Here is an 11970-nt window from a genome sequence, read left to right as displayed (position 1 = left end):
GAAATGCTCTCCCACCGAGAGATCTGCCACCTGGCCTTGTTCGTTGCCAATCACCAAATCCAACATAGCTTCCCCTCTAGTCAGCCTATCTACATATTGAGTCAGGAAACCTTCCTGGACACACCTGATAAAAACTGCTCCATCCAAACTATTTGCACTAAGGAGGTTCCAATCAATATTAGGGAAGTTGAAGTCACCCATGACAACAACCCTGTTAATTCTGCACCTTTCCAAAATCTGCCTCCCAATCTGTTCCTCCGTGTCTCTTTTGCTATTGAGGGGTCTATAGAAAACTCCCAATAAAGTGACTGCTCCTTTCCTGTTTCTGACTTCCACCCATAATGACTCAGTCGACAAACCCTCCTCGATGACCTCCCTTTCTGCAGCTGTGATACTATCCCTGATTAACAATGCCAATCCCCCACTTCTTTTACCTCCCTCCCTATTCCTTTTGAAACATCTAAACCCCGGAACATCCAACATTCATTCCTGCCCCTGTGATCTCCAAGTGTCCGTAATGGCCACAACATCGTAGCTCGAAGTACTGATCCATGCTCTAAGTTCATCACCCTTATTCCTGACACTTCTTGCATTAAAATAGACACACTTCAACCCATCATACTGGCTGAAACTTTGCCCTGTCAACTGTCTAACCTTCCTCACAGACTCTCTGCACTCGGTATCTGCCTGTGGAACAGCTACCCCATCCACTGATCCATAGCTCCGGTTCCCATCCCCCTGCCAAACTAGTTTAAACCCTCCCGAAGTGCTCTAGCAAACCTCCCGCCCAGGATATTGGTGCCCCTCCAGTTCAGATGCAACCCGTCCTTCTTGTACAGGTCCCACCTTCCCCAGAAGGTATCCCAATGATCCACATAACTGAAGCCCTCCCTGCTACACCAGCTCTGTAGCCACGTGTTCAGCTGCACTCGCTCTCTGTTTCTAGCCTCACGAGCACGTGGCACCGGTATCAATCCTGAGAGTGGTGTATATGGATTTCAGTAAGGCGTTTGATAAGGTTCCCCACGGTAGGCTATTGCAGAAAATACGCAAGTATGGGGTTGAAGGTGATTTAGAGCTTTGGATCAGAAATTGGCTAGCTGAAAGAAGACAGAGGGTGGTGGTTGATGGCAAATGTTCATCCTGGAGTTTAGTTACTAGTGGTGTACCGCAAGGTTCTGTTTTGGGGCCACTGCTGTTTGTCATTTTTATAAACGACCTGGATGAGGGTGTAGAAGGGTGGGTTAGTAAATTTGCGGATGACACGAAGGTCGGTGGAGTTGTGGATAGTGTCGAAGGGTGTTGTAGGGTACAGAGGGACATAGATAGGCTGCAGAGCTGGGCTGAGAGATGGCAAATGGAGTTTAATGCGGAGAAGTGTGAGGTGATTCACTTTGGAAGGAGTAACAGCAATGCAGAGTACTGGGCCAATGGGAAGATTCTTGGTAGTGTAGATGAGCAGAGAGATCTTGGTATCCAGGTACATAAATCCCTGAAAGTTGCTACCCAGGTTAATAGGGCTGTTAAGAAGGCATATGGTGTGTTAGCCTTTATTAGTAGGGGGATCGAGTTTCAGAGCCACGGGGTCATGATGCAGCTGTACAAAACTCTGGTGAGGCCGCACCTGGAGTATTGCGTGCAGTTCTGGTCACCGCATTATAGGAAGGATGTCGAAGCTTTGGAAAGGGTGCAGAGGAGATTTACTCGGATGTGGCCTGGTATGGAAGGAAGGTCTTACGAGGAAAGGCTGAGGGACTTGGGGTTGTTTTCGTTAGAGAGAAGGAGGAGGAGAGGTGACTTAATAGAGACATATAAGATAATCAGAGGGTTAGATAGGGTGGATAGTGAGAGTCTTTTTCCTCGGATGAGGATGGCAAACACGAGGGGACATAGCTTTAAGTTGAGGGGTGAAAGATATAGGACAGATGTCAGAGGTAGTTTCTTTACGCAGAGAGTAGTAGGGGCGTGGAACGCCCTGCCTGCAACAGTAGTAGACTCGCCAACTTTAAGGGCATTTAAGTGGTCATTGGATAGACATATGGATGTAAATGGAATAGTGTAGGTCAGATGATCGGCGCAACATCGAGGGCCGAAGGGCCTGTACTGCGCTGTAATATTCTAATTCTAATTCTAATTCTAATTACTACTCTGCTCGTCCTGCCTTTTAGCTTCCAACCGAACTCCTATATTCGCTTTTCAGGTCCTCATCCCTTTTCCTAGCTATGTCATTGGTACCGATATGGACCACGACTTCTGGCTGCTCCCCCTCCCCCTTAAGAATCCTGTAGACTCGATCTGAGACATCCCTGACCCTGGCACCCAGGAGGCAACATGCCATCCGGGAGTCTCGTTCGCGACCACAGTATCTCCTGTCTGTTCCTCTAACCATTGAATCTCCTATTACTATCGCTCTCCTCTACTCCACCCTTCCCTTCTGAGCCGCAGAGCCAGGCTCAGTGGGAGAGACCTGGCCGCTGTGGCTTTCCCCTGGTAGGTGCCCCCCCACAACCGTATCCAAAACGGTATACTTATTATTGAGGGGAACGGCCACAGGGGATCCCTGCACTGTGCGCCTATTCCCTTTCCCTCCCCTGATGGTCACCCAGCTACCTTTATCCTGTGACTTAGGTGTCAGTACTTCCCTATAACTGCTCTCGATCATCCCCTCTGCCTCCCGCATGATCCGAAGTTCATCCAGCTCCAGCTCCAGTTCCCTAACGCGCTCTGTGAGGAGCTGGATTTGGGTGCACTTCTCACAGGTGAAGTCAGCAGGGACACAAGTGGTGACCCTTACCTCCCACATCCTGCAAGAGGAGCATGCAACTGCCCTAGCTTCCATCCCCTCTGCTCTAAATTGACAACAGAGAATAAAAAAATATAAAGGAAAACCTTACCTTACCAAACCCTCCACACAAGAGTCCTTTTTTATGGTTGGAGGAGGAGGATGGGTGGGAGACACTACACGTGTAGTGTTTCGGGTTTAGCCACTGCCCGAATATATAAGTTCACTTACCCAGCAGTCCCCGTGTCCGCGTCCGCCGAATCGCCAGGTAAGTACTTTATAGTGAAACTTACCTTCCCAACTGCCCCCTGGCTCGCACTATCACCGCTACTGCTGATCAAAGGTGTTGCTGTAATAAAAACAGAAAATTCTGGAAATGCTCAGTCGGTCTGGCAGCATCTGTGCAGAGAGAAACAGTTAACAGTTCAGGTCTGTTTCCTTAGCTCACATTAACTTTGTTTCTTTCTCCACAGATGCTGCCAGACCTGCTGACTATTTCAAGCATTTTCTGTTTATGTTTCAGATTTCCAGCATCTGCAGTATTTTGCTTTTGTACGTGTGTTGCTATGTCTGGGACTGTTTGAGTGCAATGCTATTGCTTTATAAACAGCGTTGAAACAAACATTTATCTCGTTAACACACAGCACTAATACACAGCTGGATATAAACAGCAGCCTGCAGCAGAGGGTGCAGTGGATGTTTATTAACACAAATAATTCACCAACACTATATTTACTGCTATCCACAATCACACCACGCTTCATCTTAACACGTTTTATTCTTCATTGACATCAACTTCTTGTTTCCAATAAACACTTCCATTTGGAACACAGCTTCCCAATCACCTTTATTCACAAACCCGAACACAAGCTGCAAATGCTGCAAACACACACCAGCCCAGACTTTCCCCTTTCTGTCAACCCATTCCTGCATCACTGCCTCTCCACCAACAGTTGTCGCTTAGAATCATACAATCAGAGAATGGCTACAGCACAGAAGGAGATCGTTCGGCCTGACGAACCCATGTTGGCTCTCTGCTAAAGAATAATTCGGGACAAAATTAATAGTCCCATGGACAAATGTGGGTTAATTCAGGAAAGACAGCATGGATTTCGTAAGGGAAAGTCATGTTTACCTGTCCTGCTGGAGTTTTTTGATGAGGTAACAGAGAGGGATGATGAGGGCAATGCTGTTGATGTGGTGTACATGGACTTTCAAAAGGTCTGACAGCATCTGAAAGGTCACTGACCTGAAACGTTAACTCTGCTTCTCTCTCCACAGATGCTGCCAGACCTGCTGAGTATTTCCAGCACTTTTTGTTTACATTTCAGATTTCTAGCATCTGCAGTATTTTGCTTTTGTTGACTTTCAAAAGGAGTTTGATACAGTGCAATACAACAGACTTGTGAACAAAGTTATAACTCATGGAATAAAAGGGACAGTAGTAACATGGATATGGAATTGGCTGAGTGACAGGAAACAAAGAGTAGTGATCAATGGATGTTCTTCGGGCTAGAGGAAGGTTTGTAGTGGAGTTCCCCAGGAGTCAGTGTTGGGACCCTTGCCTTTCCTGATATATATTAATGACCTAGACCTTGGTGTACAGGGCAGAATTTCAAAGTTTATGGATGATACGAAAAGTGGAAGCATTGTGAACTGTAAGGATGATAGTGTAGAACTTCAAAAGGACATAGACAAGTTGGTGGAATGGGAGGACAGATGACAGGTGAAGTTCAATGCAGAGAAATGTGAATTGATTCATTTTGGTAGGAAGAACATGGAGTGACAATGTAGAATAAAGGGTACAATTCTAAAGGGGGTGCAGGATCAGTGGGACCTGGGGTTATATGTCATTGGTTGAGAGAGTGGTTAATAAAGCATACAGTATCCTCGCCTTTAGTAATAGAGGCATAGAGTACAAGAACAAGGAGGTCATGTTGAACTTGTATAAGACACTAGCCTCAGCTGAAGTACTGCATCCAGTTCTGGGTGCCACACTTTAGGAAAGATGTGAAGGCATTGGAGAGATTATGGAAAAGATTCATGAGAATGGTTCCAGGGATGAGGAACTTCAGTTATGAAGATAGATTGGAGAAGTTAGGACTGTTTTCCTTGGAGAAAAGAAGGCTAAGGCGAGATTTCATAGTGGTATTCAAAATGATGAGGGTGTGGACAGAGTGGATAGGGAGAAACTGTTCCCACTTGTGAAAGGATCGAGAACGAGAGGGCACAGATTTAAAGTAATTGGTAAAAGAAGCAAAAGCGACATGAGGAAAAACTTTTTCACACAGCGAGTGGTTAAAGTATGAACTGCCTGAGAATGTGATGGAGGCAGGTTCAATTGAAGCATTCAAAGGGGAATTAGACTGTTATCTGAAAAGGAAGAATGTGCAGGATTATGGGGAGAAGACGGGGAAGTGACATCAGGTGAATTGCTCATTTGGAGAGTCAGTGCAGACACGATGGGCCAAATGGCCTCCTTCTGGGCAGTAACAATTCTGTGATTCTGTGATTCCAATATTCAAGTCATTTCTGTATATGGTGGTCCTGACACTGACCCTTGTGGACATCACTGTTCACCATCTTCCATTCTGAAAAACAACCAAATACCACAACTCGCTTTTCTTGATATTTCATCCATTTTTTAATCCAAGCAGATACTGACCCTCCTATTCCAGGAGCCTCAGTTTTGTTACCCAGCCTTTTATGTGGTAGTCTGTCAAACGCTTTCTTAAAATCCATATAGACAACATCCATTGCTTTCCCTTCATCAACCTTTTCTGTTACTTCATCAAAAAAATCAGTTATATTAGTGAAGAAGTGGAAAGGTGCTGAAGCTTTCAGTTTTCGGTCGACCCAAACCAAGTTCAAGGCCTGAATAATGAACCGATTGCCTCATTAGTTCTGTGAATAATACAATGATTTAATAGACAAAGTTTTTAAACATTCCTGCCCATAAATCTTGCTAACAGAGTGTGTGGATCTCCTGACTCAGAATGTTTAATGGATACAGTCCTCAGATCCGACAAGGAACCCCTGAACATCCACAGTAAAGACAGTGTGGATGAGGAAATGTAAGAGCTGGGAGCTGAAACTCAGGGACGGCCGAGCTCTCCTGTCATTGAGCTTGTGTGTCTGCTCTGCTCGCCGCACTTCCGGCTCTACTTTGTTTCCAATGAAAAGATGAAAAGAGCCGTTCGGTTTTCCTCTCACTGAGAGCGTGTTTCACTCGGGTTAATATAACCCGGGACTTTTGCTGCTGAAATGAATTCTGCAAGGTCCCAGCAAACACACCGGCTCCCTCCTTTCTCCCCTCTTTCTATCGGATTGTTTTACCAGGAGGGGCTCAATAATAACAAACCCCCTGCAGGGAATGACCGCAAATTGAGCATCTAAATGGGGCAAGTGGGCAGCATTCTGGGTTCTAGGTTCCCCCTACCCCGCCCCTCCCTCCCTCCAGTCCAAGCCCCTCTTCACTTACTTTGGGACTTTGATGAGGGTGAAATGGGGAAAGTTCCCATTGATGTTTGAATGCTGAATTGCTGCAGAGATCTGCGCACGCGCGATGCAGCCCCGCCCCAGTGGGACGTCACAATAAGGAGTGGAGCGCATGCACAGCCTTTCCCCAACCCAGTCTGTGAGGCCATTCACTCAATCAGGGGAAGATGCTTTAAATCAGCTGCTAATGGAGACTTCCCGGGCCCGGGGGAAGGGAACAAACAGCATCTACTTCCAGCAGCCACTGCTTTGGGAGCGTGTCCGCAGATGTGGTCAGAGATTAGCATTGAGTGGTGGGAAGTTGAGGGGGAGTCGGGGAGTGTTTGTAACAGACACTGTGGAGCAGGAGGTGCTCCCGGAACATGGAGTGAGCCGGGGACACGGGGAAGGGAGAGTTCATTCTCGGACAGTGTCTGTACAGGCTCAGGGAGACACAATGGGAAGAAATCACTATTGAAAATAACTGACAATTTCACCACCCAAAGGAGAGGGAATTTTCCTGCTTTTGTTCCAGTCTCTCACTGTTTGTTGGATTGTGAACAGTGGGGGGAAAATAGCCGCAAAATAACGATGTGGACAGTTAGACAAAGAGCATTTATTGCAGACACCAGGTGAGAAGTGTGAAAGGCACATTTTAAATAGTGGCTGCTTGTTTTCCGTTGAAATAGAAATGTGACTGTGTAAAGGTCACTGCTCTGTCGGACAGTCCCAGTCATTGAGCAGTGCAGGGCTTGTGTTGTTTCTGAATGTCACAAACTTGTTTTAAAACCACTGCAAACACCTGGTAAACAGAAGCTGAATACTGCAGTACTGCAGTGGAGGCAGACACTGACACTGTTTGTGTTCTTGGTTTTCATTTTGTGATTGTTCATAATGATTATTATTGGGACGATTACATTGATCGCTTTTGTATCTTCTACCTCACCAGTTCTTTCATTCCTGCAGGAAAATACATGACGGAACCTGAATAGATGTGGTGATTCTTGGACTCAAGGAAAAGTGCAGTGATCTCGTTCCAACACACAGTCGGGACAGGATCACTCCCAAAGCACAGAGATACTGCCAGCTCATCAGTTCCACTGGAACAAACAAAATAAGTAGTCAGACAGACACTGATCCCAAAGTCAAGAGACACATTTTCAATCCAACAGTCAAACAACAGCAGGAGAGACAGAAGTTGTTTCTATTTCACTCCAATTCAGTACAGCTGACAGGTTGATACATCAATCACAGTCCAAAAACAAACTCACTATCAGATCTAAATAAACTCTGTCACCATGGTCACATTTTAAATATAAAATCTGAAATAGAACAGACAAAATTTACAGAATTGAAAGGTACAGAATGAATGCAAGGAGGCTTCAATAGATTTGGACAGGTTAAATGAATGGGCAAGAACATGGCAGATGGAATATAATGTGAATAAGTGTGAAGTTCTCCACTTTGGTCAAATAAACAGAAAGACAGAGTATTTCTTAAATGGTGAGAGGTTGAGAAGTGTCGATGTCCAAAGGCACCTGGGTGTCCTTGTTCATGAGACATGAAAAGCTAGTATGCAGGTGCAGCAAGCAATTCGGAAGGCAAATGGTATGTTGGCTTCATTGAAACCGTATTTGAATACATGAGTAAAGATGTATGAAGTCTAGATGAGACCGCACCTGGAGTATTCTGTACAATTTTGGTTTCCTTATCGAAGGAAGGATAGACTTGTCACAGAGGGAGTGCAACAGAGATTCACCGGTCTCATCCCCTCGGATGGTGGGATTGTCTTATGATGAGAGACTGCAGAAACTGGGCCTAAATTCTCTAGAGTTTTGAAGAATGAGAGGTGATCTCATTGAAACAGACAAAGTTCTTACAGGGTGTCACAGGGTAGATATGGATAGGATGTTTCCTCTGTCTAGTGAGTCCAGAACAAGGGGACACAGTCTCAGAATAAGGGCAGACTGAGATGAGCAGGAATTTCTTTACTCAGAGGGTGAAAAATCTGTGGAATTCTTTATCCCAGAGGGCTGTGGAAGATCAATCATTGAACATATTCAAGACAGAAATCGATAGATTTCTAAATACTAACAAGATCAAGGGATATGGAGATGACAGAGAAAAATGGCGTAGAGGTAGATGATCAGTCACGATCTGTTTGAATGTTGGAGCAGGCTCGATGGGCTGAATGGCCTAATGCCCCTATTTCCTATGATCCTATGAATCCCAATAATGTCCATCAGAACGTTAGACCAAGTTATGCATTACATACCAGTTCAAAAATCCCACAGAGAATAAGACTGAAAGATACAGTATCAAGCCATTACTACAAAATGAAGGACTTGGAGCTTGCAGACCAGCCCATGTGTATGATTGAAAGTTATATTTTCATTCACAATCGTTTTCACAGAGCTGAATATTGAATACCAATCCACAACTTGTACAGGACTACCAAATAAAACCTACAACTGTAAAATACAGTTAATCCATATTTTAAATTAAACACAAGACAAACAAATATTGATACATTAAGAGAGCGGGAAACAGTGAGAGCAGAGTGGAGCATAAAGAGCCCAGGAGAGAGAGGGAGCAAGAGTTCACCCGGAGAGCAGGGAACAGCGAGAGCAGGCGTCAAAAAAGGCAAAGGAATACACAATTAATGGGAGAACACTGAACGGTGTAGAGGAAGTGAGGGACGTTGGAGTGAATGTCCACAGATCCCTGAAGTAGCAGTGCAGGTCAATAAGCTGGTTTAGCAGGTAAATGGAATCCTTTCCTTTATTAACTGAGGTATAGAGCATTAGGGTGACCTGGTATCCATGGCAATAAGTCACTGACAGCTAACATTCAGGTGCAGCAAGCAATTAGGAAGGCTAATAGTATGTTAGCCTTTATCACAAGAGGATTTGAGTACAGGAGTAGTGAATTCTTGCTTCAATTGTATAGAACCTTGGTTAGACTGCACTTGGAGTACTGGGTGCAGTTTTGGTCCCCTTGCCTTAGGAAGGATATTATTGCCATAGATAGAGTGCAAAGAAGGTTCATCAGACTTGTTCCTGGGATGGTGGGACTGTCCTATGTAGAGAGATTGGGGAAACTGGGGCTGTATTCTCTGGAGTTTTGAAGAATGAGAGGTGATCTCATTGAAACCTACAAAATATTTAAAGGACAGTCAGGGTAGATGCAGCTAAGATGTTTCCCCTGGTTGGGGAGTCGAGAACCAGGGGACGCAATTTCAAAATAAGGGGCATGCCACTTCGGACAGTTTTGAGGAGAAATGTTGTTACTCAGAGGGTTGTGAATCTTTGGAATTCTGTACCCCAGAGGGCTGTGGAAGCTCAGTCATTGAGTATGTTTAAAGCAGAGATTGACAGATTTCTAAATACAAATGACATAAGGGAATATGAGGAAAGTGTGGGGAAAAGGGCATTGAAGTGGATGATCAGCCATGATCATATTGAATGGTGGGGCAGGCTCGATGTGCTGAATGGCCGACTCCTGCTCCTATGTTCCTATGTTCCTAACTCCACATTATCGATGAGACACAGCCTCAGGCCGACTTGTCGGGTGTTGCAAACAGATAACACTGCTTCTGATCTTCACCAGATCAGACAGTGAGATGTAAAATTGATCATCAAACAGACTGTGAGAGAATACAACAGAATAAAACACATGGAGAGACACTGTGGAATAACAAATAGATTAGATTGGAATGTTGAATTATGATTGGAATGGATAAAACAGCAGATTAAATTGGGACAGAAAAGAGAAACTGATGGGAAGAAGGAAGAAAAGAAAGGATGGATCTGTTCACTTTTTTCAGTTTTTTGACTGGTCCATAAAAGCTGGATTAAAAAAAGATGCAAAAAACAGAGAATTTCACCAAAAAGGGAGATTAAATGCTGCCGAAACCTTGGATCGAAGGATACCCCAACAGATCACCTGTTTAACTGTCTCCCCACTGGGGGATTTCAATCAATGAGCAATATTATTCTCTCCTTTTCTTTTGTTAAATGGAATCACTACTGTCACTTGGAGTTAATATTCCTGTGTTCCAACTCCTGAATAATGAAATTGTGAGTTTCGTGATATTTTCTGGACACATTTCCTGCTGAAAGAACTAAGAGCTCTTTTCTAATTTACACAATACTATATACACACTCATCAAGCCTCCGAAACTAGCATCCTTGGTGCTGCTCTCTCCTCCCAAACCTCATCTCATGTGACTGTTACATCATCACTCTGATTGTGGGAGGGGGTATTCCCACTGTTTTCAGCATTAACCCTTTACATCCTCATACTGCACTGTCTGTCCAAAAAAATCGGTGGAGGGAACTTGAATTATCAAAACAGCAACAGCTGCCAGTTGAAAATCAACTCAACCCATCAGAGAGAGACTGTCAGAGAACTTCCTGCATCCAGCCCTGACCCTGTCACATGAAGCAGCTGCTCACCCAGACCCCACTCTCATCAACACTGAACATTTTTACTGAGACCCTTCAAATACTGTTTATAAAAGGCCGCAAAGATCAAAGTTCACACAGTTGTATTAAATACAACAAAGTTTAATATCTTCTCACCGTTTCTCGGTAACCACATGAGACTTAGGTTTTCTTATTTGGTTCCTTTGATTTTTCTTGTTCCTGACTGACAAATATTCCAAACCTCAGATAAACCCTCCCACTTGCGTCATGTCCCAGTCTCGGTTAAAAGAAACACATAATGACACAAATACTCTCCTTCAGTGAGATTAATATCAAGCTGTTTTCCAGGTTGAATGGAACTGTGAACAAATTGATGTCAAAGAAGTTAACTTTGATGTGTGAGCACTGCAATTCTGTCCAAGGAGAAACAGCCATTCCAAACTCATATCCTTCACAAAGGCTGTTTTTTTATGTGATTGAATTTCATCAAGTATTTTGAATTAAAGTTCACAAGACGCAGATGTCAGTGTTGATAATGAAACTTTTCAAGCATGTTGCAACTGTGAAATAATGCTCTGCTGGGAGTTGAACCCCGGATCTCCTGTTTTCTAGACAGGTGCTTTAACCAACTAAGCTACAGAGGCAGACCACGAATGTGTGTGCAATTGAAATCAGAGGAAGGCCTTGTAGATAGTGGGCAGGCTTTGGCGAGTCAAGAGCTGAGTTCGTCACGGCAGTGTTCCCAGCCTCTGACTCGCTCTTGTAGTTGTTGCTGTAGTTGGAATTGTAACAGAAAACCGTCTGTCTCGGAAGACGATGGGCTACACCCCGGGGTGTACGTCACTTCTGTGTGAAACATCGTTTGTTGTGGCTGTGGAGGATGACTCGTGAGTGACAATCCCTTCCGCAGCTGGTACAGATGAATATCATTGGCCCGAGGTCGACTGATAATTTTTCCTTCCTCTGAGCTCTCTTTCCCACCATCTGGTCATTTCTTTTGTCCTCTGCTTTTCCCATGGTCTTCCTGAATGCCTTTCTCCAGGAATTCCAGTCAGCAGGAAGGACTTCCCATGCATTGACTCCAATCCCAGTCAGCTTGAGATCTCGCTTTGCAGATGTCCTTGTATCACAGATGTGGGTGACCTGTTGGTCTCGTGCTGATAACAAGCTCACCAAAGAGCGTGTCTTTGGCAAAGCGACCGTCATCCATTCAGCACACATGACTCAGTCAACAGAGTCACCGCTGACTCAAGAGGGCAAACATGCTGCGGATCCCTGCACGCT

At 44.6% G+C, this 11970-nt stretch overlaps 1 non-coding gene across 1 annotated transcript; it reads right to left on the bottom strand.

The window, feature by feature from the left end:
- Positions 1-11256: 11256 nt before the first annotated feature.
- On the bottom strand, positions 11257-11331 carry trnas-aga (transfer RNA serine (anticodon AGA)). Its single transcript has one exon. It is a non-coding gene; the product is annotated as a tRNA-Ser (tRNA).
- Positions 11332-11970: the final 639 nt, after the last annotated feature.

This window comes from Heterodontus francisci, unplaced genomic scaffold, assembly GCF_036365525.1.
Source record: "Heterodontus francisci isolate sHetFra1 unplaced genomic scaffold, sHetFra1.hap1 HAP1_SCAFFOLD_58, whole genome shotgun sequence".
Classification (NCBI taxonomy): Eukaryota; Metazoa; Chordata; class Chondrichthyes; order Heterodontiformes; family Heterodontidae; genus Heterodontus; species Heterodontus francisci.
Note: the sequence above shows the minus strand (reverse complement) of the source record. Positions and strands in the feature narration are given on the sequence as shown.